Genomic DNA, 26,804 nt, shown 5'->3' on the forward strand with positions numbered 1-26,804 from the left:
GAAAAGCACACACAACACTCACCTTCAAAATACACATTCATGACTAGCCTATTCATTGAATTATAATGAAGGTCCATCACCTTCAGTCTGACTACACCCAGAGAGTAGCCTATTAAAACAGGTAACAGTCTAAACTAGAGGTCGACCGATTAATCGGAATGGCCGATTTCAAGTTTTCATAACAATCGGAAATCGGTATTTTTGGACACCGATTTGGCCGATTTTTAAAATTATGTTTTTTATTATTATTTTTTATTTTTTTACACCTTTATTTAACTAGGCAAGTCAGTTAAGAACACGTTCTTATTTTCAATGACGGCCTAGGAACGGTGGGATAACTGCCTTGTCCAGGGGCAGAACGACAGATTTTTACCTTGTCAGCTCGGGGATTCAATCTTGCAACCTTACAGTTAACTAGTCCAATGCTCTAACGACCTGCCTCTCATTGCACTCCACGAGGAGCCTGCCTGTTACGCGAATGCAGTAAGAAGCCAAGGTAAGTTGCTAGCTAGCATTATACTTATCTTATAAAAAACAATCAATCAATCAATCATAATCACTAGTTAACTGTCAGGACCCGGTGCGAGAAACAGTCACTAATAATCGTCAGAACCCAGAAGATGAGGCAGACACAGCAGTACTAGAGATGGTGGTTTAATAAAATAACAAAATCTTCAGGCAAAGAAACTAAATCCACAATGTCCAAAAATAAAGCCAAGAGGCACAAAAATGGAAAACCTCCAAAATACAAAAGAAACTCCACAAAGTGGTAAAAAACAGCAGGGAAAAACAACCCTCAAAAGACTACTCAAATAATACACAAGAACTAAACCAGAGAACCTCTGGAAAATCCAACAAGAGAAATATCTGTATAAAACAAGGCTTGGGCTGGGGCTGGGTGCTAACTTACAAACACTGAGCAAGGAACTGAGGAACACACAGGGTTTAAATACTAACAAGGGAATGACCTACAGGTGCAAACAATAATTAGAGCAAGAAAAACAAAAGGTACAAAAAAGGTGCAATGGGGACATCTAGTGACCAAAACCCGAACAGTCTTGGCCAAAACCTGACAGAATCCCCCTCCTAGGAACGGCTCCTGACGTTCCTACCAGCCTTCTCAGGGTGGGGGGTCCTGAACTGACGAATGAGGTCAGGGTCCAGTATGTCCTTGGCAGGAACCCAGGAGCGCTCCTCGGGACCGTAGCCTTCCCAGTCCACCAGATACTGCCAGGACCGCTGCACCCGGCGGGAATCCAGTATCCGGTGGACGGTATAAGCCGACTGGCCACCGATGACACGGGGCGGAGGGGGAGGTCTGCCTGCCGGGATAAGGGGAGAAAAAACAACAGGTTTTAATAAAGAAATGTGAAATGTTGGATTGATCTTAAGGGATCTGGGTAAGTGCAGGCGAAAAGTAACGGGATTGACTCTCCTGGCAATCTTAAAGGGACCGATGAACCTCTGGGACAGCTTGCGAGACTCCACCCGTAGTGGTAATTTCTTAGTTGAGAGCCATACTCTCTGGCCGGGGTACAGGGTAGGACCGGGACGGCGATGTCTGTTGGCTTGTCGTTGGTACTGCTGAGAGGAACGCAGAAGATTAAGACGTTCCTTCTTCCACGTAAGCCGACAGCGTCTGATGAACCTCGAGGCTGAAGGCACTCTGACTTCTGCCTCCTGGTCCGGGAACAATAGAGGCGCATAGCCAAACTGACACTCATGCGGGGATATACCAGTGGAGGAAGAGCACAAGGTGTTGTGCGCGTACTCGGCCCAAACAATGAAGGATGACCATGTGGACGGGTTGTTGGAAACCATGCATCTGAGGGTGGTTTCCAGCTCCTGATTCATCCTCTCAGTTTGGCCATTGGACTCCGGATGGTACCCTGAAGATAAACTGGCCGTGGCCCCTATGAGTTGGCAGAAGGCCTTCCAAAACCTTGAGGCGAACTGGGGACCTCTGTCGGAAACCATATCTTGCGGAATCCCAAAGACTCGGAACACATGGTTAATCACCAACTCAGCTGTTTCCTTGGCAGAAGGTAATTTGGTCAAGGGAACAAACCTGGCCGCCTTAGAAAACCTGTTGATGATGACTAGGATCGTAGTATTACCATGGGACGGAGGAAGGCCAGTAATAAAGTCCAACGAGATATGGGACCAGGGTCGGTGGGGAATAGATAGAGGGTGAAGGAGTCCTTGAGGGCGGAGGTGAGAAGATTTGCCCTGGCAGCACACGGAACAGGCCTTGACGAAAGTGGCAACGTCTTCTTTTATGGTGGGCCACCAGAACTTACGCTGGATGAACTCCAAGGTGCGACCTACGCCCGGGTGACAGGTGAGGCGAGAGGAGTGCCCCCACAGAAGGACTTGGGACCTTGCTGCCTTGGGAACAAACAACCGATTAGCAGGACCTCCTCCAGGGCCCGGTTCGATGGCTTGAGCTTGTTTCACGGAATCCTCCACTTGCCACGAGATCGGAGCCACGATCTTAGCGGCCGGAAGGACAGTCATGTCAGTATCTTCTCGAATGGCAGGAGAGTAGATTCATGACAAGGCGTCCGGTTTGAGATTCTTCGACCCGGGTCTATAGGTGAGGATAAACTGAAATCGGCTGAAGAAAAGAGACCATCGAGCTTGTCTGGAGTTCAACCGCTTCGCCTGCTGGATATACTCCAGATTTTTGTGGTCCGTAAGCACTTGAAACGGTTGAGAAGCCACCTCGAGCCAGTGTCTCCATTCCTTCAATGCCATCTTAACCGCTAGGAGTTCACGATCCCCCACATCGTAATTCCTCTCGGCCGGGGTAAGCCGGTGAGAGAAGAAGGCGCAAGGATGAAGCTTCTTGTCTTCACCCCTCTGAGACAGGACAGCTCCAACCCCAACCTCTGATGCGTCTACCTCCACCACAAAAGGTTCATCCGCCGTTGGTAGTGTCAGGATGGGAGCAGAGAGGATGCGCTGCTTGAGTCCTTGGAAGGCCGTCTCAGCTTCTCTTCCCCACAGAAACCTTGTGTTGCCACCCTTGGTTACAGCTGAGAGAGGGGCTGCCACCGAGCTGAAGTTCTTGATGAACTTGCGGTAAAAGTTGGTGAAGCCCAGGAAACCCTGAACTTCCTTAACGGACTTGGGGGTGGGCCAATCCGCTACCGCCCCTACCTTCTTGGGGTCCATCTGGACTCGACCGGGTTCCACTATAAATCCCAGGAATTGTACTCGAGAGGAATGGAATTCACACTTTTCCGGCTTAACGTACAAATGGCTGTCTAGGAGGCGTTTGAGCACTTGTCTGACATGCTTAGTGTGTTCTTGAAGGGAGCTCGAAAAGATGAGGATGTCATCCAAGTAAACAAACACGAAGATGTTAAGCATATCCCTAAGCACATTGTTTATGAGCGCTTGGAAAACAGCCGGGGCGTTGGTCAGGCCGAAGGACATCACCGAGTATTCGTAGTGACCAGTAGGCGTGTTGAAAGCGGTCTTCCACTCGTCCCCGGGTTTGATCCGCACAAGATGGTATGCGTTCCGCAGGTCAAGCTTAGTGAAGACAACTGCTTCCTGGAGCAGCTCAAAGGCTGTGGCCATAAGGGGTAGCGGGTAGCGGTTACGGACGGTTATGGCATTGAGTCCCCGGTAGTCAATGCAAGGTCGTAATCCACCGTCTTTCTTGGCCACAAAGAAAAACCCTGCTCCCGCCGGCGAGGTAGATGGACGCATGAGGCCTGCTGCCAGAGCGTCCTTGATGTAGGTATCCATAGCCGCTCGTTCGGGAGGAGATAGGGAAAAGATCCGACCCCTGGGGGGGCAGGTGCCCGGAAACAGGTCGATGGGGCAATCGTAAGGTCTATGGGGTGGTAGTTTGGTGGCCATCTGTTTGCTAAATACCGGTTTGAGGTCATGGTAACACTCGGGAACTCGGGACAGGTCGATGGATTCTAGAGACTCGGGAGGGGAACTCGGGGAACTTGGGAAGATACAAGTGGCTTGGCACGTAGGACCCCACTGCTTGATAGTACCCACAGACCAGTCGATGTGAGGGTTATGGCTGTGAAGCCAGGGGTATCCAAGGACGAGAGGGAACTCGGAACACGAGGTCAGATGAAAGTTCATCACTTCCTGGTGTTGGGAAACTGAAAGTCGCAAGGGGGTAGTGACACGAGTGACAAGTCCAGATCCCAAAGAGCTTCCATCCAGCGTAGTAACCCTTATGGGGTCACTTAGAGGTTCAGAGGGAACGCCATTCTCCTTCGCCCAGACACCATCCATGAAGTTACCTGCGGCTCCAGAGTCTACCAAGGCTTGAAGAGGAAGCTCGTGGTTGTCCCAGGAAAGAGTAACTGGAATGAGCAGGCGGGAGTTGGACGGATGGGAGGAGGTTATGTTTCCTGTTACAGTCCTCCCAGGCCTGCACGGGAGAGTGCGTTTTCCCTGGAGCCCGGGACACGTGGAGAGGAAATTGCCCGGTTTGCCGCAATATAGACAGCATCGCTCCCTCATCCGGCGGTCTCTCTCAGCCTGGGAGATGCGTCCAACCTGCATGGGTTCCGGTGGAGTCAGTGAGGATAAAGGTGGAGACTCGGAGCTGGGACCGATAGGAGCTAGGGTGAGAGATCTACGGTTGAGCTCTCTCTCTCTCAGACGCTGGTCTATGCGTGAAGCCAACTTGATCAGGGACTCGAGGTTGTCCGGTGGTTCCCGAGTGGCCAGTTCATCTTGGATGGTGTCGGAAAGACCCTTCAAAAAGCACACTGTGAGCGCCTCGTCGTTCCAGCCACTCGCTGCTGCCACCGTGCGGAACTGGATGGCATAGTCCGTCACGCTGCGCCGACCTTGGCGGAGAGTCAGGAGCTGTTTGGCTGAGTCAGGACCGCTGGTAGGACCTTGAAACACTCGCTTGAATTCTTCAGCAAAGGTAGAGTAGCTGGCACAGCAGGGACTTTGGGCATCCCACACAGTAGTAGCCCAGGCTAGGGCTTTTTCCGACAGCAGGGTGATGATATATGCTATCTTGGACCGGTCGGTGGGAAACGACGAGGGTTGCAGCTCGAAGGAGAGAGAACATTGGGTGAAAAACCCCTTACAAACACTCGGATCACCTGAGAACCGTTGGGGAGGCGGCAGACGAGGTTCAGCCAGGGGGTTAACTGCCACGGGCACTAGAATCTGATGAACTAGAGCAGAAGCGGTTGCAGGGGAAAGTTGATCAGAAATCTGCTTTATGGAAGTCATCATCTCCGACAGAAGTTGAGAATGTCCAGCCATTAAGGCCTCTTGCTGAACCAGAGCAGCTTCGTGACGTTGGACAGTCCCCTCGTGGTGGGACAGCATGGGAAAAAAGTCCTGGGTACTGGCTGCCTCTGGGTTCATATTAATGGCTCAGTGTTTCTGTCAGGACCCGGTGCGAGAAACAGTCACTAATAATCGTCAGAACCCAGAAGATGAGGCAGACACAGCAGTACTAGAGATGGTGGTTTAATAAAAGAACAAAATCTTCAGGCAAAGAAACTAAATCCACAATGTCCAAAAATAAAGCCAAGAGGCACAAAAATGGAAAACCTCCAAAATACAAAAGAAACTCCACAAAGTGGTAAAAAACAGCAGGGAAAAACAACCCTCAAAAGACTACTCAAATAATACACAAGAACTAAACCAGAGAACCTCTGGAAAATCCAACAAGAGAAATATCTGTATAAAACAAGGCTTGGGCTGGGGCTGGGTGCTAACTTACAAACACTGAGCAAGGAACTGAGGAACACACAGGGTTTAAATAATAACAAGGGAATGACCTACAGGTGCAAACAATGATTAGAGCAAGAAAAACAAAAGGTACAAAAAAGGTGCAATGGGGACATCTAGTGACCAAAACCCGAACAGTCTTGGCCAAAACCTGACAGTTAACTACACATGGTTGATGATATTACTAGTTTATCTAGCGTGTCCTGCGTTGCATATAATCGATGCGGTGCGCATTCACGGAAAAAGGACTGTCGTTGCTCCAACGTGTACCTAACCATAAACATCAATGCCTTTCTTAAAATCAATACACAGAAGTATATATTTTTAAACCTGCATATTTAGCTAAAAGAAATCCAGGTTAGCAGGCAATATTAACCAGGTGAAATTGTGTCATTTCTCTTGCGTTCATTGCACACAGAGTCAGGGTATATGCGATAATAATAAACGTTTTCTTTTCGAAATGATAGTTTCCGGATTCGACCATATTAATGACCAAAGGCTCGTATTTCTGTGTGTTATTATGTTATAATTAAGTCTATGATTTGATATTGAATAGAGCAGTCTGACTGAGCGATGGTAGGCAGCAGCAGGCTCGTAAGCATTTATTCAAACAGCACTTTCGTGCGTTTTGCCAGAAGCTCTTCACTGTGCTTCAAGCATTGCGCTGTTTATGACTTCAAGCCTATCAACTCCCGAGATTAGGCTGGTGTAACCGATGTGAAATGGCTAGCTAGTTAGCGGGGTGCGCACTAATAGCGTTTTAAACGTCACTCGCTCTGAGACTTGGAGTAGTTGTTCCCCTTGCTCTGCATGGGTAACGCTGCTTCGAGGGTGGCTGTTGTCAATGTGTTCCTCGTCCGAGCCCAGGTAGGAGCGAGGAGAGGGACGGAAGCTATACTGTTACACTGCCAATAAAGTGCCTATTTTTGGACACCGATTGTGGCCGATTACATTGCACTCCACGAGGAGACTGCATGGCAGGCTGACTACCTGTTACGCGAGTGCAGCAAGAAGCCAAGATAAGTTGCTAGCTAGCATTAAACTTCTCATAAAAAACTATCAATCTTAACATAATCACTACTTAACTACACATGGTTGATGATATTACTAGTTTATCTAGCTTGTCCTGCGTTGCATATAATCGATGCTGTGCCTGTTAATTTCTCATCGAGTCACAGCCTACTTCGCCAAACAGGTGATGATTTAACAAGCGCATTCGCGAAAAAAGCACTGTCTTTTTATGACTTCAAGCCTATCAACTCCCGAGATTAGGCTGGTGTAACCGATGTGAAATGGCTAGCTAGTTAGCGGGGTGCGCGCTAATAGCGTTTCAATCGGTGACGTCACTCGCTTTGAGACCTTGAAGTAGTTGTTCCCCTTGCTCTGCAAGGGCCGCGGCTTTTGTAGAGCGATGGGTAACGATGCTTGGAGGGGGGCTGTTGTTGATGTTTCCCTGGTTCGAGCCTAGGTAGGGGCGAGGAGAGGGACGGAAGCTATACTGTTACACTGGCAATACTATAGTGCCTATAAGAACATCCAATAGTCAAAGGTATATGGAATACAAATGGTATAGAGAGAAAAAGTCCTATAAATAATATATTAACTACAACCTAAAACCTCTTACCTTGGAATATTGAAGTCTCATGTTAAAAGGAACCACCAGCTTTCATATGTTCTCATGTTCTGAGCAAAGAACTTAAACGTTAGCTTTTTTACATGGCACATATTGCACTTTTACTTTCTTCTCCAACACTTTGTTTTTGCATTATTTAAACCAAATTGAGCATGTTTCATTATTTATTTGAGGCTAAATTGATTTTTATTGATGTATTATATTAAGTTAAAATAAGTGTTCATTCAGTATTGTTGTAATTGTCATTATTACAAATAAATAAATAAAAACCGATTAATCGGTATCGACCTTTTTTCGTCCTCCAATAATCGGTATCGGCGTTGAAAAATCATAATCGGTCGACCTCTAGTCTAAACCCTGTCAAAGACGGGGCAGGGTGTCACGCCCTGACCATAGTTTGCGTTGTATGTTTCTATGTTTTGTTTGGTCAGGGTGTGATCTGAGTGGGCATTCTATGTTGTATGTCTAGTTTGTCTGTTTCTATGTGTTTGGCCTGATATGGTTCTCAATCAGAGGCAGGTGTTAGTTGTCGTCTCTGATTGGGAACCATATTTAGGTAGCCTGTTTTGTATTGTGGGTTGTGGGTGATTGTTCCTGTTTGTGTGTTCCTGTGTTTAGTGTTCACTATTTCGGGACTGTTGCGTCTTCGTTTATTTTGTCAGTTTATTATTTTTTTTTCTTTATTGAAAGTATTCTAAATAAATATGAATACTCACCACGCTGCGTATTGGTCCGATATCTCCTACTCCTCCTCAGACGAGGAGGACGAAGAACGTGACACAGGGGTTCTACTAAGCTATATGGAATTGTATTAAGGTCATACCAGGTATCATTTTCACTCCAGCATATCAGTGCTGGAGGCGTCACTACAGACAAACAAATAATTTGTTTTATTACTGCTATTAGCCTATAGAAATGCATTCAATAACAAATTCACTACATGGAACAACATATAGTTCACCCCAAAAATCTAAAGGATGTTTGCTCTGAGAGATATAAGAAAGATGAGGAAACTATTGTTTATTTTTTTTGTTACATATATTTAACCCCTTATTTTGGCAATTTAACAGTCTCAATATATACTTCCATACATTTTTTCACCTTCAGACAAGTCTTTTGAGGCATGTGGGCATCCTGGAGCAAAACAACTAGGGCTGTCCCCGACTAAAAAAAATCTTGGTCAAATAAGAGTCATCTGTTCTTTCGACCAATCGATTGGTGTAAACCATCAGACAAGCTCAGTGCTTACATCAGACACGCTCAGTGCATATGGTTTATTTGATTAAAACACATAATGCTCAGTGAATTTCAACCTGGCCCCGTCATAGGATGCCACCTTTCCTACAAATCAGTTCGTCAAATTTCTGCCCTGCTAGAGCTGCCAAATGTGCTTGTATTGTAAAGTGGGAACGTCTAGGAGCAACAGGGGCTCAGCCGTGAAGTGGTAGTCCACACAAGCACACGGAGCACGTAGCGTGAAAAAATTATCTGTCCTCGGTCGCAACACTCCCTACCGACTTCCAAACACCTTGGGGATGAATTGGAACACCGACTGCGAGCCAGGCCTAATCGCCCAACATCAGTGCCCAAACTCACTAATGATCTTGCGGCTGAATGGAAGCAAGTCCCCACAGCAATGTTTCAACATCTAGTGGAAAGCCTTCACAGAAGAGTGGAGGCTGTTATAGCAGCAAAGGGGGCGACCAATTTCAAATGAATACCCATGATTTTGTAATGAGATGTTTGACAAGCAGGTGTCCACCTACTTTTGGTAATTTAGTGTATGTATATAGATTCAGTGCATTCAGAAAGTATCAGACCCCATTTACTAAATTTTATTTACGTTACAGCCTTTTTCTAAAATCGATGAAATATTGTTTTCCCCTCATCAATATACACACAATACCACATAATGACAATACAAAAACAGTTAACAAATGTATAAAAAAAACAAAAAAACAGAAATACCCTATTTAAATAATGCAAATGGTGGTCACACCAGATACTGACTGGTTTTCTGATCCACACCCCGACCTTTTTTTAAGGTATTTGTGAACAACAGATGCATATCTGTATTGCCAGTCAAGTTCCTTATATGAACTGTAACTCTTTGAAATTGTTGCATGATGCATGTCAATTTTTGTTCAAAAAAAATGAAATGGTCATAAAAATAAATAAATAGCACTATATACTGCTATTTATTTATTTTTATGACCATTTCATTTTTGTTATATCCCTTAGTCCTGCATGTTGGAGCTCTGAGCCTAAGATTTTCATTGTACCCTGCAATCACACTTGCATCTCTGTACATGTGACTATTCAACACTCTGAATCTGAATTTTTTTAAATTTCACTTTAAGTTCTGTCATTTTAATTCTATCTTTCATTGATTAGTCTGGATATCTCCTAATAACTTGCCACTCGGAGGCTCTAGCTCTATGACTGTAGCCTAGTGCCGGTTTGATGACTTGTAATTGGACAACAACAAGCTACACGCGCCACTCTTGTGAAAAGAAACAGCACCAGTAGCATAAATTATAAAATGTTCTCTCTTTGAGGGAACCACGATTTAGACCAGGGATCGGCAAATTTGATGGGGTGGGGGCCAAAAAAAAACGGAACTCATCATGAGGGGCCGCAGTGGCTTGTGGGTCAAGGGCTGCACATGTTTACAATCACTGTATCCCACACATTCATTTGTACTGTGGCCAAGTTCAGAGCCAGGTGGACCACGCGAACGCTAATTGATGTAGAGGAGAGAAACACTACTTCTCCTAATCTTAGATGCTAACTTTGCTCTAAGCTTGATTGCCATTAACTTTGCTCTAAGCTTGATTGGCCTACATTTTGGGTGAATTTCTGAGGCATCCAGAGTTCTATTGAAGGGCAGACTGGGCTTAAAGTTAAAGGTAGAGAGCAAGAGTTAGGATATATATAGGCTAGGCTATATTCCCTGTCTTTAAATCTCCCTGTGACATATGATCTATAGGAGTTAATGAAATCAACATGTGCCTCTTATAAGAACAAAGGGACAAAATCAACATTAAAAAACGATAAGCTTTAGGTGGAAAAAAATTGTGACCTTTAAGAAAAACTAAAGAGCAGAGCATAGGCCTACAACATACAGGACGGCTAGGCACTAAGATTGATCTAACCCTCAGTTTGATAAGCCAATTGACTACCAACCAACCCATAACATTTAGAAGTTGGGATATTATCTTCTTTGGTCAAAGCCCCTGGAAAGGGCCTCTATCAGAGCAGCACTGCCAAAGAAATACTGTGGCTGTCAGGCCTTTGTGGACACACTGAATTGAGGGGTAGACACTCAATTTTCACATTTGTTCTGAGGCACCGCAAAGCAAGCACCATTCCCAGAGCCACAGCCACCACTAGGCGTATGGTAGAGATTCCCAGGGACCACCACCAGTCAAATATATAGGCTGGAGGCTGGAGGTACTGGGAATTGTCAATCACATTGACACACATAGGCCTACATAGACCTATAGACTACACATTCTCCCATAATTAAAAATATCAGGCTTAGGCCTAATTGTAAACATGTAAGAGGTTCTGGGCATGTCTAATCCGTGTTTGAACTGCAATTAATGACCTTTTAGGAAATTATGTGCAGAATTGCCTCACCTGCTGTACATCGCCCATATCACCTTATAAGTAGGCCTAGTAGTCACCTTTGGTGTAAGACAAGCTTAATCTAAGGGACGATCCTCGAATTCTATGATCCTATGACCCAATAGAAAAGTATCCTTTCAGCTCGCAAAAAGTGGATACCAGATGGGTTCAAGTTATCATGGTGTAGCCTTTTCACTGGTCTCCCTTAATGGAGTTCACCACACACAGGTTGAGGGGAAGAAAGGAAAGTCTCACCTGCACAATGGCAAAGGCTGACATGTGCTTAATGGGGCCATCTATAAGACGGTCATCCGAGACGCTGGACTATATATATATATAACGGAAGTGGGATTGTTTTCCTGATTGCCTTCGGGGCTGGTGCCATCGACACACAGGCATGTTTGAGTGTGGAGCTGCTTTGTAGTCTGTGAGATGTCAGACAATGAAGAGAGCAACCTTCAGCATGACTTCCCGTGCAGCCTGTGATCAGTTTCTTATTTACTGCTCTCCTGATAACGGCCATCGCCAGTCTTTTCATCCACTGATTCTACATGAATGATTCCTCTAAATTTCCCCCACCGCTGTTGTCATAGCGACAGTCGAAATTCACACCGGGTTGTCTATGACCTTTCAGTCATCTGAGAAAATAGACACTTTGCCAATAACAGTTTGTCAGATAAAGAATGCCTCTATGAAATGGGTTTTTATTTGTGGGAGATTGGGCAAATGTTCATTTCCAGCCTACATTTGACAGGTTAAAGATGATGGCCATTTTATTACTGGCCATTTATACAGAAAGAGGAAATAGGCTGTTCTGAATTCAAAGCTCACTAAAACAATGAGAAGTGAACAACACAATCCTAAACCCTGGAAGAGGAAGTGAAGGAGCAGGTATGGAAGAATGGGTGTAAGCTGTCTCAGGCATTGTGCACAATGTCTGCCCTTCACACTGGAAGCCTACAGTATGTTATGAAAGGAGGAAATGACAATGAGCAACCCTTTTTTACATACCCAGTCCACGAGTTCCACTATGATTCACGCACATCCCAGCTCCAAAACACAACCAATGCTGTGCTGTCCACAAATATGAGAGGAAGGAGTGTGTGTCTGGCTCGCTGAGATTTACAACACAACAAAGCTATTTTATTCCTGTCAAATTTCCTGAAAGTGTTGCTTTAGGAAACAAGTCGTTGACATTCTTTTAAGGCAGTATCAATAAAGTTGTTAATTAACTCTTCACTGGCCATATTTGCTTCCTTCTTGTACCGCAAAGGCAATATTCAACAAATACAGCTGAAGTCAGAAGTTTACTTACACCTTAGCCAAATACATTTAAACTCAGTTTTTCACAATTCCTGACATTTAATCCTTGTAAGAATTCCCTGTTTCAGGTCACTTATAATAAAGTGGTGATCCTAAGAATGTGAAATGTCAGAATAATAGTAGAGAGAATGATTTATTTCAGCTTTTATTTCTCTCATCACATTCCCAGTGGGGCAGAAGTTTACATACACTCAATTAGTATTTGGAAGCATTGCCTTTAAACTGTTGAACTTGGGTAAAAAGTTTTGGGTAGCCTTCCACAAGCTTCCCACAATAAGTTGGGTGAATTTTGGCCCATTCGTCCTGACAGAGCTTGTGTAACTGAGTCAGGTTTGTAGGCCTCCATTGTCCTCCCTCATGATGCCGTCTATTTTGTGAAGTGCACTGGTTCCTCCTGCAGCAAAGCACCCCCACAACATGATGCTGCCACCCCTGTGCTTCACAGTTGGGATGGTGTTCTTCGGCTTGCTAGCCTCCCCCTTTTTCCTCCAAACATAACGATGGTCATTATGGCCAAACAGTTCTATTTTTGTTTAATCAGACCAGAGGACATTTCTGCAAAAAGTACGATCTTTGTCCCCATGTGCAGTTGCAAACCGTAGTCTGTCTTTTTTTATGGCAGTTTTGGAGCAGTGGCTTCTTCCCTGCTGAGCGGCCTTTCAGGTTATGTCGATATAGGACTCGTTTTACTGTGGATATAGATACTTTGTGCCTGTTTCCTCCAGCATCTTCACAAGGTCCTTTGCTGTGGTTCTGGGATTTATTTGCCTTTTTCTCACCAAAGTATGTTCATCTCTAGAAGACAGACCGCGTCTCCTTCCTGAGCGGTATGACGGTTCCATGGTCCTATGGTGTTTACACTTGCGTACTATTGTTTGTACAGATGAACGTGGTACCTACAGGCGTTAGGAAATTGCTCCCAAGGATGAACCAGACTTTTGGAGGTGTACAATTTTTTCTCTGAGGTCTTGGCTGATTTCTTTTCATTTTCCATTGATGTCAAGCAAAGAGGCACTGAGTTTGAAGGTAGGCCTTGAAATACATCCACAGGTACACCTCCAATTGACTAAAATTATGTCAATTTGCCAATCAGAAGCTTCTAAAGCCATGACATCAGTTTCTGGAATTTTCCAAGCTGTTTAAAGGCACAGTCAACTTAGTGTATGTAAACTTCTGACCCATTGGAATTGTGATACAGTGAATTATACGTGGAATAATCTGTCTGTGAACAATTGTTGGAAAAATTATTTGTGTCATGCACAAAGAAGATGTTCTAACCGACTTGCCAAAACTATAGTTAAAAAATATATATATATAATATATTTATTATTTTCCAATAAAAATTAAATAAAAAAGACAGCAATACAAACAATGACATTCATTGTACTGTTGAATGGGATGATTACAAAACTTAACTCACACATACACAAAATAAAACAAAATCCTATTAGGTGGTACATGTATAAGAAGACAGCATATAGTCATTACAAGCAGTGTAGTTACGCCACAAATAAATATTGAGTGGAGTACAGCACAGAATAGCAGCAGATCGTCAACCCAGTTATGAAGCAGGACTAGACCATTTATCCAGTATCGTCTGCCATATTTTGTAAAACACTGGACTTCTATTGGAGGTATTGTATCGAATCTTTTCCATATGTATTACATTCCCTAAATCCCGTAACCACATTTCAAAGGTAGGTACAGTCTCCAATTTCCAAAATTGCAATATGAGCCTTTTGGCTAATAGAGTACAAAGAGAGACAGCTTTACCTTCCTGGTTATTCCCATCAACTGTACCAAACAGAGCGATCAATGGGTCTGGGGCTAGAACTCTATCAAAGGCTTTAGATAAGTAATCAAAAATGAGAGCCCAGTAAGCATGTAACATAGGGCATGTCCAGAATAAGTGGGTCAACGTCCCCTCATCCTGCTTGCACCTCTCACACAGTTGTGAGGTGTCCGGGAATATTTTATGCAGTTTTACTTTTGAGTAATGTAACCTGGGTATCACCTTAAACTGTACAAGGTTGTGTCTGGCATTCACTGAACTGTGGTTTATATTCCTGAGAGCTTCTACCCAGTCCCCATCTGAGATTGTTCCCAAGCCCTTTTAATGGTGTCTGCGGATACCTCTATGTGGGCCTGTAGCACATCATACAGTCTAGAGACCGACCCTTTTGAATGGGGTTTGACAAGGATCAAGCTATCTAATGTAGGACTATTTGGCTTCATGCCATACTGTGGGATATGTGTCCTTAAGAAATTCCTGATGAGGTATCTGAAAAAATGTGTTGTTGGCATGTTGAACTTTCCCTGTAATTTTTTAAATGAAGTTAACTGACCATCTATGTATAGATTACCAATTGTTGTGAGCCCCTTCTCCCTCCACTGTGAAAACACCACATCATCCAATGCAGGGTGGAAAGCATGATTCAGGCAAATTGGGCTGTCTATGTAAACAGTGGGTATGTTAAGAAAATACCTAATCTGTTTCCAGATCCTAAGCGTATGACAAATGACTGGATTAGAGTCATAGGTGTCTTTTTTCACATATGATGGGCTATTAACAAGTGCAGGGAGTGAGGAACGTTGACAGGAGGCCTGCTCAATCAAAAGCCATGAAGGCATATCCTTCTGTCTCATCGCACGTAAACTTTCCCTCCAGAAAGACACAATGTTCAGATTAGCAGCCCAATAATACCGGTTGAAGTGAGGAAGGCCAAAGTCTCCCTCTATCTTGTACTTGCATAAATGCTTCTTTGAAATTCTGGCTGCCTTGTTATCCCATAAAAATGGAGAACTATTGAATCCAGATTCTTAAAATAGTTTGTGGTATTTTAAAAAATTTGACATTGGAAGAGGTAAAGAAAGTTTATACGACCAACCAAGGAAATAGGCAGATTTTTCCAAAAATCTATATTTTGTTTAAGCTGATATATTTTCATGTCCCAATTCGCTTTCAATAGCTGATCAAGGTCTCTTGTCACTACAATGCCAAGGCGTGTGAACTTGTCCCTCACTGATCTAAACGGGGTAGATTGCAGAAATTGCATATCCACAGGCCGTGATATTGACATCAACTCACGTTTTTGCCAGTTTATCTTGTAGCCAGAGAAGGAGCAGAATGTGTTTATCAAGTTAAGTAAGGGAGGAATTTAAGTTTTAGGCTTGGACAAAAGCAAAAGAACATTGTCTGCATATAGGGAAATTTTGTGCTGTGTGTCTTTTATTTTAACAGAAGCTATATCGGCACATGCCCGAATGCGAGTAGTAAGGGGTTCCATGGCTATAGCGAAGAGAGCAGGCGAAATAGGGCACCCCTGTCGGCACCCATTGAACAGGCGGAATGACTGCGACATTTCCTGATTGGTTACCATGGACGCCATTGGGTGTGCATAAATAATTCTTATCCAATTAATAAATTCATTTCCAAACCAGAAATGCTCCAGAACCGACATCATATACTTCCACTCAATCTGATCAAACGCCTTCTCTGCATCAAGAGCTATTACCACTGCCTCAACCTTATGATCATGATACATTACGTTGAAAAGGCGTCTCAAATTGTAGTATATATGTCGGCCCGGGATAAAACCTGTCTGGTCAGAGTGTATGATGTCGGAAATATATTTTTTCAATCGGTTTGCCAATATCTTTGTCAACACCTTGTTTTCTATGGGGAGTAACAGCACGGGGCGATACGACAACATCTCCATGGAATCTCTATCTTTTTTCAAGATCAGTGCTATTGTAGCCTCATACAGTGTTTGCGGGAGTTTGGCATTTTCTTTGGATTGTTTAAACATTCGCAACATAAGTGGTGATAGACTGGCGCAGTACTTCTTATAGAATTCTATTACATATCCATCGGGCCCAGGGACCTTGCTGTTTGGAAATTGTGCTATCGCTGTGTTAATTTCCTCTAAAGTTATCCCTGCATCAAGTGCAGCAGCTGCCCCCCTGTCTAGTTTAGGAAGTTCTGTCACGAACGTCGTAGTGAGGAGACCAAGGCGCAGCGTGATTATAATACATCTTCCTTTTTAATAAAGACGAATACTGAACAAACTATACAAAATAACAAAATGAACGTGACCTCTATAAGAAACGAGTGCAGACATGCAACATCACATAGACAATAACCCACAAAACCAAAATGGAAATGGCAACCTAAATAGGATCCCCAATCAGAGAGCAACCTACATTACCTAGACAATCCCAAACCCCATAGATATACAAAAAACCCTAGACAAGCCAAAAACACCCATACCACCCTCGTCACACACTGACCTAACAAAAATAATAAAGAAAACAAAGATAACTAAGGTCAGGGCGTGACAAGTTCACATTCAGCGAGAAAGCGTTCCATAGTTTGTGGATCAGTAGCATCGCATTTTGATTGGTATAGCTCTAAGTAAAACTGCGCAAAGCATTTATTAATATCCTGCGGATCTGTTACTATTTTACCCTTCTTGTCTTTTATTTTGTGAATAGCTCTAGATGCCTGTACATGCCTTGCTGTCTTGCTAAAAAATTATGTGGTTTGTCACCCAGTTCAAAATAACTTTGTTGCGTTGCAAGTAAAGAGCCCACCCGTTTCGAAAGGATGGTATTGTATTCATATTTGATCTTCTCAAGGACTGTATATGAGGAATTCGTCCTAAAAACATTCTCCTGTTCCCCTAACTCTCTTTCAATTTCTCTCAGCCTAGTATTGGCACGTTTCTTCCTCTGATGTATAAGAAATCATGTAACCTCTAATCACAGCCTTTAGAGATTCCCAAAGGGTGGAGTCGTCCACATCCCCCGTGTCGTTAGTTCCGGGGAAAAAGGCAATCTGCTCCTTCAAATACTGACAAAAAGCCTCATCTTTCAACAGGTATGCGTCTAAGCGCCACGGTCGCCGACCTGTCGACATATTGTCGAGTTTCAGCACCATGGACAGAGGAGAGTGGTCCGTAATTAGAATAGAGTGATAGGTAACCGACTCAGCTGCTGAAATTAGTTTGAAGTCCAACAAAAAATTGTCAATTCTGGAATATGATTTATGAACTGATGAAAAGAAAGAATAATCCCTGTCTGTTGGGTGCGTCAGTCTCCAAATATCGACAATGTTAAGGTTTGTCATCAATATATTTAGACAGACACTGGCATTTGATTGTGGAAGTGACCTTGATAGCTGTTTAAAAGAGGATCTAAAAGAGGATCTAACATACAGTTAAAGTCACCTCCAACAATAACACTTGTATCCGAGATATTTGGTATGGAATTAAATACCCTTTGAAAAAATAATAGATCATCGAAGTTGGGTCCATATAAATTGACCAAGGTTATTGGTTTCGAATTCAGTGTACCAGCCACAATAATATAACGACCATTAGGATCTGAAATCGAGGATAAGTAAACAAAAGGAATGTTTTTCCTTATCAGGATTGCTACCCCTCTCGCTTTTGCATCAAAGTTAGACTGGTATATCTGACCGATCCAGCCGACTCGTAGCTTGGCCTGAGCGGAGTGTTTAATATGAGTTTCTTGAAGAAGCACTATGTCAGCACCCAGTGATTTAAGATGAGGAAAAACCTTAGCTCGTTTCACGACATGCCCTAACAGTGCCATTACAGTTCCAGCTGACTATCTTTATTCCACCTGGTCTACTCTGTGCTCTGTCACTATGTGGCATTTCTTATTTTAGAGCATATTGTTGCTGTCAAACAAAACCCAGAAGAAAAACGTCCTGCCATGCGGGAGCTTGTCATGCCACCTGTATTAATAAACGTGAACATAAAACACAGACCCCATCCCCCATCCCGTCCCTTTACTGAGTGACTTCCCCAAACGAAGCACTCCTTGGCTAACACACAAACCTTAGTGTGTCTACAGCTTGTGTCTACAGCTTGAACTAACTCGTCGTCTATAGATGCTCCGCATATAAACTAATATTAAATAACACTTAACTCTTACGTTAGGGGGTGAGTGGCGCTAAAACATGATATGCTAAACAATTCTATATTAGCCACAACATCTCACCTATCATATAAGTCCCAATTTCTGATCTTCTGATCGAAAAGACATAGGCCGGAAATTCAAACACATTCCTGGCCTGTATTTGGCCATTTCACCGGCTGACACAGCCGTTCTGTATCCTCAGCCAGGGAGCTTGCTTGTCAAGAACAGATCGGCCTCTTTTGGGTTGTCAAACGTACGTGTTGATCCCTCGAGTGTCACCTTAATCCGGGCTGGGAAGAGGAATCCATATCGGATGTTGGCCGCCCTGCATTTGTTGCGTACCTCATCATACTCTTTCCGTTGGTTCCTCACCTCCAAGGTAAGATCTGGGTAGAAAGACACCCTGGCTCCGTTGTAGTTAAGGGGGAACTTTTGACTAGCCAGCTTGAGGATGAGATCCCTGGTCTGGGGATAGTGCAGCCGTACAATGAATGGCCTTGGTGGCCCGCCCTTGGCCGGCTTCGTTGCCTGAGATCTGTGCGCGCGGTCAATCAGGATGGCCGTTTTGAAGTGTTCACTCCCCAGCAATGCCAGTATCAGCTCAGAGACAAATTCAGTGGGTTTCCCTCTCTCAGTGTCCTCCTGGATCCCACATATTCGGATGTTCTGGCGTCTTGAATGCGACTCGAGCATTTCCAGTCGGGCTCTCAGGGTTTTGTTGTCATTTTTGAGCGTTGCGCACTGTTTCTCTATGTCCTGTAGCCTGGCCTCGTGATCGACTGTCGTCTGCTCAACCTCATGCACCCTTCTCTTAGTTGCCTTCACAGTTTCAGCCAAAGTTCCAATACTCTTTGAGATATCAGCCAACCTTGTGTCCACCTTCTTGCTTAGTGAGTTTAAGGCAGCCAGTATGTCACTTTGAGTAGGATCTGTGGGGAACTCTTGGAAGCTAGCCTCTTCAGCTAACTCCTCGTGGGTCGGCGACGTTGAAATTGGTTCGTTGTCTATCTCATTCAAATTATCTTGTTTAGCGCCCCCTTTTTTGGTGCCTTTTCCCTTTGTCATATTTGTTTGAAGTTATACGTTGTGAGAGGTTAAGATAAATACTAATTTGTTTCAAAATAGAGCGGAGCTCTAGCAAAGCACGTCTACTCCATAGCACGCTCTCTAGCGCCCCCAAACTATAGTTTGTTAACAAGAAATGTGTGGAGTGGTTGAAAAAATGTATGACTCCAACCTAAGTGTATGTAAATTTCCGACTTGTATGTATGTAAACTTCCGTCAACTGTACTATACTAGCATTTCGGTTAACAAAGTTAATGTGGTTAGACCTTTGAAGTAGCCTACACAACCCTGTCACATGGAGAGGTCTGACATCAATGTCTTCTTAATGCCTGCATAGGCTAATTCAAGTTGTGTGCAAACTTTTTCTGCCCTGCAGATTGCACACAGGTCACACCATGACCATGATAGGATGCATCCATCTTAAAGCCACATGACTGGTGGTGTAATGGGAGGATTTAGGCTAGAACTGTTATAATACAAAATAGTTTAACTGTAGGAGTTCCTGTCTGGCGCCACTTATGTTGCATGTCTATGTACGGTAGTTTACCTTGGAAATAAACACGCTTGGAGCAATGTGTTCTTATAGACGGGTTGGATGTTTAGCAACAAAACCGATGTGTGCGCAACTATGGGGCAAAATGGGTTGGCTTAGATTGTTGATAACGTGTAAACTATATTTCGTCTTCAATATTAATTGAAAACATAAATAAAGTTAAACAATGAGCAACTGTCTCTGAAATATAGCATTACATTTGTTGGTTAGCTAGCTAGCAAATTTTTGTCATATTAGCATAGACAAGACATCAGTCAAAACACCAAAACAAGACATGGTATCAAGAACAAGATCAAACAAGCTGAAACGAGCCACTTATGATTCACCACATGCAGTTTCTTGTCATTGTTGATAGCTACCTGGCCATACAGAGCCATAACATCACAAGGCCTTCTGCCCCTTCGAAGTGTGCTCATCGTTTTCATGACATTGTCAGCTAACCAATTATAAACTTTGGAAAATACTGGGAAAATAGCCTGACATTCTCTGAGATCGTATGATTATTCACCTTGCCTTTAGGGCAGAAATTTGGTCATGCTGTCACAAGCAGATTTAAATACAATTTACAGCAGTGACTAGGGGCAAGTAACCCAATTTTTCTTCTAGAATGAATGTCCACATTGCTTATGTTGAAATCAAAAAAGATGACAAGTCTAATCTACTCATTAGCGAGCTCGTATTTTACCCATGAGAACTGTTATTGAAAAGAGTTCCATTTTCAGATAATTTTGAGAGAAAGCTGACTCCATATTGCTAATGTGATTTTTGGGGCATAAACTTCCACCTTGAAATTGCCACTGCGTAGTCCGCAGTCAAGAGTGTGAGATTTTGTTCCCTATCCAAGCTTCCCAACATCACTGAAGAGTTGAGACATGTTTTTGAAGGCCGATGATTACTCAGAATTTACAGTTGTACCTGGGGCTGTGGAGTCAACCTGACATGTCTATCCTTTAGACATTGGCAGACAAGACATTGCTCATCCCTCTCTTACCCAACATGCTACACCTCATCTCGTTCATCAGTTAAACAACATTACCTTACACATGGCCTCCATAGAAAAACACATTTCACATCAGAGATTACCATCTCTCTTCATGAGGAGCCAAAGTGTTTCAAAAAAGATCTGCCTCAAATATCAGCAGTGAGCTCATGAAGGCCTAGTTCACATATATCTAGATCTTGTTAACTGATCTGATTGTGAGAATGATATCTAGCTATGAGTTACTAGTTGCCAGCCTCAGCCTGCCCACATCTATTTAAAATCTGTATCAGGTTTATTGTATTGAACATCACTCGACTAGGAACACTCTCAAACCGAACAAAAATCCATTAATATGTTACGAATCGCTGATTAACTAATTTCTTGCTCATATTATATTCTACCTTCCGAAAATACCTCATCTTTTTTGACAACTGATGTGTCCTCTCCTTCAGTGTCGAACTAAGCATGTAACTGTGTTGACAGTCACTTAACTACATGTCATTTTGCATGCCGAACAACCCCAGGCAATATCAGTAGCCAGGTCAAACTGCGGACTGTGCCCAGCTTGCACGCTGACCAATGTGAGGTAGGCGGCCTGTTCCTGATCTTGCACATCTGCCCTGCACCTTCAGCATTCAAATGCTAAAATGGCTTGCGCTATTTTATGCTTTATTAGTTGAACGACAACCTATGTAATTGCAGGGTAGGGATAGGCATTTAATATGATTTCACAATTTTTGGGGATATCTGGATAGTCGAAATACATGTTATAGTCAAAATACATGTGTTTTAAATGACTTTTTTTCTTCAATGGAGACTTGCCTGCTTGACTCGAGAGCGCTGGTGCGCTGCGCTGCGCTCTGCTTGTTTCAGCAAAAGAGTGGGGAGTGGCGAGAGAGGAGTAGTGTGCGTGTGTGTGTGTGTGGCAGTCTGTCTGTGTGTGTCTGTGTGTGTCTGTGTGTGTGTGTGTGTGTGTGTGTGTGTGTGTGTGTGTGTGTGTGTGTGTGTGTGTGTGTGTGTGTGTGTGTGTGTGTGTGTGTGTGTGTGTGTGTGACAGTCTGTGTGTGTGGCACAGAGGGTGAGAGAGAAAGTTGAAAGAAAGTAGCCAAACTGACTCGACTAGTATATATATATATAAGTATATATATAACCTATGGCTGCAACAAGTTTGTCTATAAAACCATCTGCTAGTGCCTGTCTTGACTATATCAAATCGTTGTAAAGAAGCTAGCTAGATTACTACCCACCACTGCGACCTGTATGCTCTCGTTGGCTGGTCCTCGCTTCATATTCGTCGCCAAACCCACTGGCTCCAGGGTGTCTATAAGTCTTTGCTAGGTAAAGCTCTGCCTTATCTCAGCTCACTGGTCACCATAGCAACACTCACCCGTAGCACGCGCTCCAGCAGGTATATTTCACTGGTCATCCCCAAAGCCAACACCTGCTTTGGCCGCCTTTCCTTCCAGTTCTCTGCTGCCAATGACTGGAACGAATTGCAGCTTACCGATCGCTGCAGCTGTACACAGCCCATCTGTAAATAGCCCATCCAACCAACTACCTACCTCATCCCCATATTTGTTTTTGTTTTTCTGCTCTTTTGCACACCAGTATTTGTACTTGCACATCCTCATCTGCACATATATCACTCCAGTGTAAATTGCTAAATTGTAATTACTTCGCCACTATTTATTGCCTTACCTCCTTACTTCATTTGCTCACACTGTATACAGATTTTTCTATTGTGTTATTGACTGTACGTTTGTTTATCGCATGTGTAACTCTGTGTTGTTGTTTTTGTCGCACTGCTTTGCTTTATCTTGGCCAGGTCGCAATATTAATAAAGGCATTTTTTTTTTTTTTTTTTGTAAATACAGTAGTCAGCTAAGTTAGCCAGCTAGCTAGCTAAAGTAGCAAGGCTAATTGAGGCTATTTTGCTGTGCTCCTCCCGTCCTTGTCTACAAAAACATCCTACCGGTTGGTTGATCATTGTAGCCTACTCCTCATTTAGCCAACTTCATTCCGTCATTTTTATTTCATTTTGCATTGATTAGAAATCTCCCACTTCACTTGCTACACATGGAATCCCTTCGATTGACCGACAATAACAACAAGCTACGATAACAACAAGTTACACGTGTGAAATGTGTATAGGCTACCAGTGCCTTTTTTATGGTGCACACTCATAAAAACTGTCATAAAATAGTTGTTTTATTAAAAGGTTGAATGTTATGGTCTATCCTTGTAGGCTACGTAGCAATGTCACACAGATAATTTAATTTTAGACAAAGCATTTTCATTGTTCAAAAAGCCACAAAAGAAAAATCTAAAAAATGAATACTCTCCCAAGTAATCAAATACTAACTTCTATTCGGATATTTGAATAACCGTGTCCATCTCCATTTCAGGTGTTGTGTTAACGCTGGATTCTGATTCTGCTTTTTTCCTGCAGAAAAGGAAAGATTACAAAATGTGTTTATTTGCATTTTGTAAACGCAGATCTAAAATGCTTCTTATTGCAAATTATGCTCGGCTTTAGTAACGGTTCGCTCCAAATCATGAATGTAAAAGGACTAATTTCGTGCTTCAGTTGCACTTCTTCAACTCAGATGAAATATCTTTGCTCTTGTCATTGGATCACCAGATAGCTGATGTGTAGGCTACTTTTCTCCAGTGTAGTTTTCTCCAGTAGCAGATTAAAATGCTAGATTAATTTCAAGCAAAACATTAGAAAATGTAGCTGGCTACATTCTTTCTATGATAAACATTGGAAATATGGCCATGCATGGTTTTTACCTTTTCATTGTAAGCTAAAGGACTTACAGTGCCTTCAGAAAGTCTTTATACCCCTTCACTTTTTCCACATATAGTTGTGTTACAGCCTGAATTCAAAATACACACAATACCCCATAGTTACAAAGTGAAAACATAGTTTTAGAATGTATTTAAAATAAAATACAGAAATATCTAATTTCAAATCAAATCAAATTGTATTGGTCACATACACATGGTTAGCAGATGTTAATGCGAGTGTAGCGAAATGCTTGTGCTTCTAGTTCCAACAGTGCAGTAATATCTAAAAAGTCATCTAACAATTCCCCAACAACTACCTAATACACACAAATCTAAAGGGGTGATTGAGAATATGTACATATAGTATATGGATGAGTGATGCCCGAGCGGCATAGGCAAGGCGCAACAGATGGTATATAATACAGCATATACATGTTATATGAGTAATGTAAGATATGTAAACATTATTAAAGTAGCATTATTTAAAGTGGCATTTATTAAAGTGTCCAGTGATTGGGTCTCAATGTAGGCAGCAGCCTCTCTGAGTTAGAGATAATTGTTTAAAATTCTGATGACCTTGAGATAGAAGCTGTTTTTCAATCTCTCGGTCCCAGCTTTGATGCACCTGTACTGACCTCGCCTTCTAGATGATAGCGGTTTGAACAGGCAGTGGCTCGGGTGGTTGTTGTCCTTGATTATCTTTTTGGCCTTCCTGTGACATCGGGTGCTGTAGGTGTCATGGAGGGCAGGTAGTTTGCCCTAGGTGATGCGCTGTGCAGACCGTACCACCCTCTGGAGAGCCTTGCGGTTGAGGGCTGTGCAGTTGCCGTACCAGGCTGTGATACAGCCCGACAGGATGCTCTCGATTATGCATCTGTAAAAGTTTGTCAGGGTTTTGGATGACAAGCCAAATTTCTTCAGCCTCCTGAGGTTGAAGAGGCACTGTTGCACCTTCTTCACCACACTGTCTGTGTGGGTGGACCATTTCAGTTTGTCTGGAACTTAAAACTTTCCACCTTCTCCACTGCTGTCCCTTTGATGTGGGTAGAGGGCTGCTCCCTCTGCTGTTTCCTGAAGTCCACGATCATCTCCGTTGAGTGAGAGGTTGTTTTCCTGACACCACAGTCCGAGTGCCCTGTAGGAAGTCTCGTCGTTGTTGGTGATCAAGCCCACTACTGTTGTGTCGTCTGCTAACTTGATGAAATACATAAATAAGTATTTACACCCGAGTCAACACTTTGTAGAAGTATCTTTGACAGCGATTACAGCTGTGAGTCTTTCTGTGTAAGTCTCTAAGAGCTTTCCACACTTGGATTGTGCAACATTTGCCACTTATTCTTATCAAATTCTTCAAGCCCTGTCACATTGGTTGTTGATCATTGCTAGACAACCATTGTCAAGTCTTGCCATAGATGTTCAAAGTGGATTCAAGTCCAAACTGTAACTCGGCCACTCAGGAGCATTAACTGTCTTCTTGGTAAGCAACTCCAGTGTAGATTTGACCTTGTGTTTTAGGTTATTGTCCTGCTGAAAGGTGAATTTATCTCCCAGTGACTGGTGGAAAGCATTCTGAACTAGGTTTTACTCTAGGTTTTTGCCTGTGCTTAGCTCCATTCCATAAAAAGATTACAAGCATTTCCATAACATGATGTAGCCACTACTATGCTTGAAAATATGGAGAGTAGTACTCTGTATTGTCTTGTATTGGACTTTCCCCAAACATAACATTTTCTATGCAGGGCAAAAAACTTTTTTTTTTCAGTACTACTTGTGCCTTGTTGCAAACCTGATGCAAGGTTTAGAATATTTTAATTCTGTACAGGCTTCTTTCTTTTCACTCAGTCAATTAGGTTACTATTGTGGAGTAACTACAATGTTGTTGATCCATCCTCAGTTTTTTCCTATTACAGTCATGAAACTCTTTTTTTTACCCATCTACCAATAGGTGCCCTTCTTTGTGATTCATTGGAAAAACTTCCTGGTCTTTGTGGTTGAATCTGTGTTTGAAATCCATTGCTCGACTGAGGGACCTTACATATAATTATGTGTGGGGTACAGAAATGAGGTAGTCGTTCAAAAATCATGTTAAACACCCCTTTCCCTTTGCCTTATTGCACACATAATGAGTCCATGCAACTTGTTATGTGACTTGTTAAGCAACTTTTTAATTCTGCACTTATTTAGGCTTGCCATTACAAAGGGGATGAATACTTTTTGACTCAAGATATTTCAGCTTATCATTTTTTATTAATTTGTAAAAAATTATTGGGTATTGTGTGTAAGCCAGTGACAAAAAAATGCAATTCAATCAATTTTAAATTCAGCCTGTAACACAACAAAATGTGGACAAGTCAAGGGGTGTGAATACTTTCTGTGGCTGCTAGCAATAGCATTGCACTTCTGTTGTCATCTGAAGAAAACAATGTAATGCCGAATGTATTGCACTAATGTATTTTCTGTGAAGGAAAACTATACTTGCACGCCCCATATCACTATATTGAAGCAAAAAAACACTGTTGCCTTTCAATGTTAAAAGCATGTGAAATTGTTTAAAGCACATATTTCTTTATGGTCTGCATTTTGAAAATGCACATTTCTGAAAGCTAATGCGACCCCTGGATTTGCTATGTTATTTTCATCTATGCGCTGTTGAAAACTGTGTTTTGCCGGAATAAAAGTAAGCTACCGCAACTCTCGTCTGTCTGTACCTGCTGAACGGGTCCATAAACATCTGTGACTCTAGCTGTCTGCATCTGGGTCTTATCCTGAGTTCTGTAAAAAGTCGCAAAGCAGTGCTACAAATCACTTTTACATTTTTTAAGTTATTACATACAACCGATCAGAATTCGGAATAATTATTTTTATATGGAAGAAGCGCCAAAGTTTTGGAAACACATTACGCCATCAGGCTAACTAGATATCAAAGAATATTAGCTATATGTAGTTATCTTAGCCAGCAAGCTAGGCAGCAATCTACGTTAGCTATTTAGCCAACTAGCTATTAATCTAGCCAATCACCACGGTTATGGTCGGCAAACTAGAGCCTAACTACTGGAGACCGGCTAGAACACAACTAAAGCATAATCGCACATTAAAAGTGAAAAGAGAGCAGAGACTTACAGATTGATGGCTGGGGCCCATCC

General features: G+C 42.8%; 1 protein-coding gene across 12 annotated transcripts in view; it reads right to left on the reverse strand.

The window, feature by feature from the left end:
• Positions 1-26,804, reverse strand: part of LOC129821321 (protein TANC1-like) — a 289,442-nt gene that overhangs the window by 236,792 nt on the left and 25,846 nt on the right. Inside the window, exon 2 of one of the 12 annotated variants that reach the window (XM_055878868.1) lies at positions 23,234-23,314. The exons of the other annotated variants lie outside the window; for them this stretch is intronic. The gene's annotated coding sequence lies outside the window, so the exon portion shown is untranslated. The remainder of the gene's footprint in view (positions 1-23,233; positions 23,315-26,804) is intronic. 12 annotated transcript variants of the gene reach the window in all.

The sequence above is a fragment of the Salvelinus fontinalis genome, chromosome 23, assembly GCF_029448725.1.
Source record: "Salvelinus fontinalis isolate EN_2023a chromosome 23, ASM2944872v1, whole genome shotgun sequence".
Lineage (NCBI taxonomy): Eukaryota > Metazoa > Chordata > Actinopteri > Salmoniformes > Salmonidae > Salvelinus > Salvelinus fontinalis.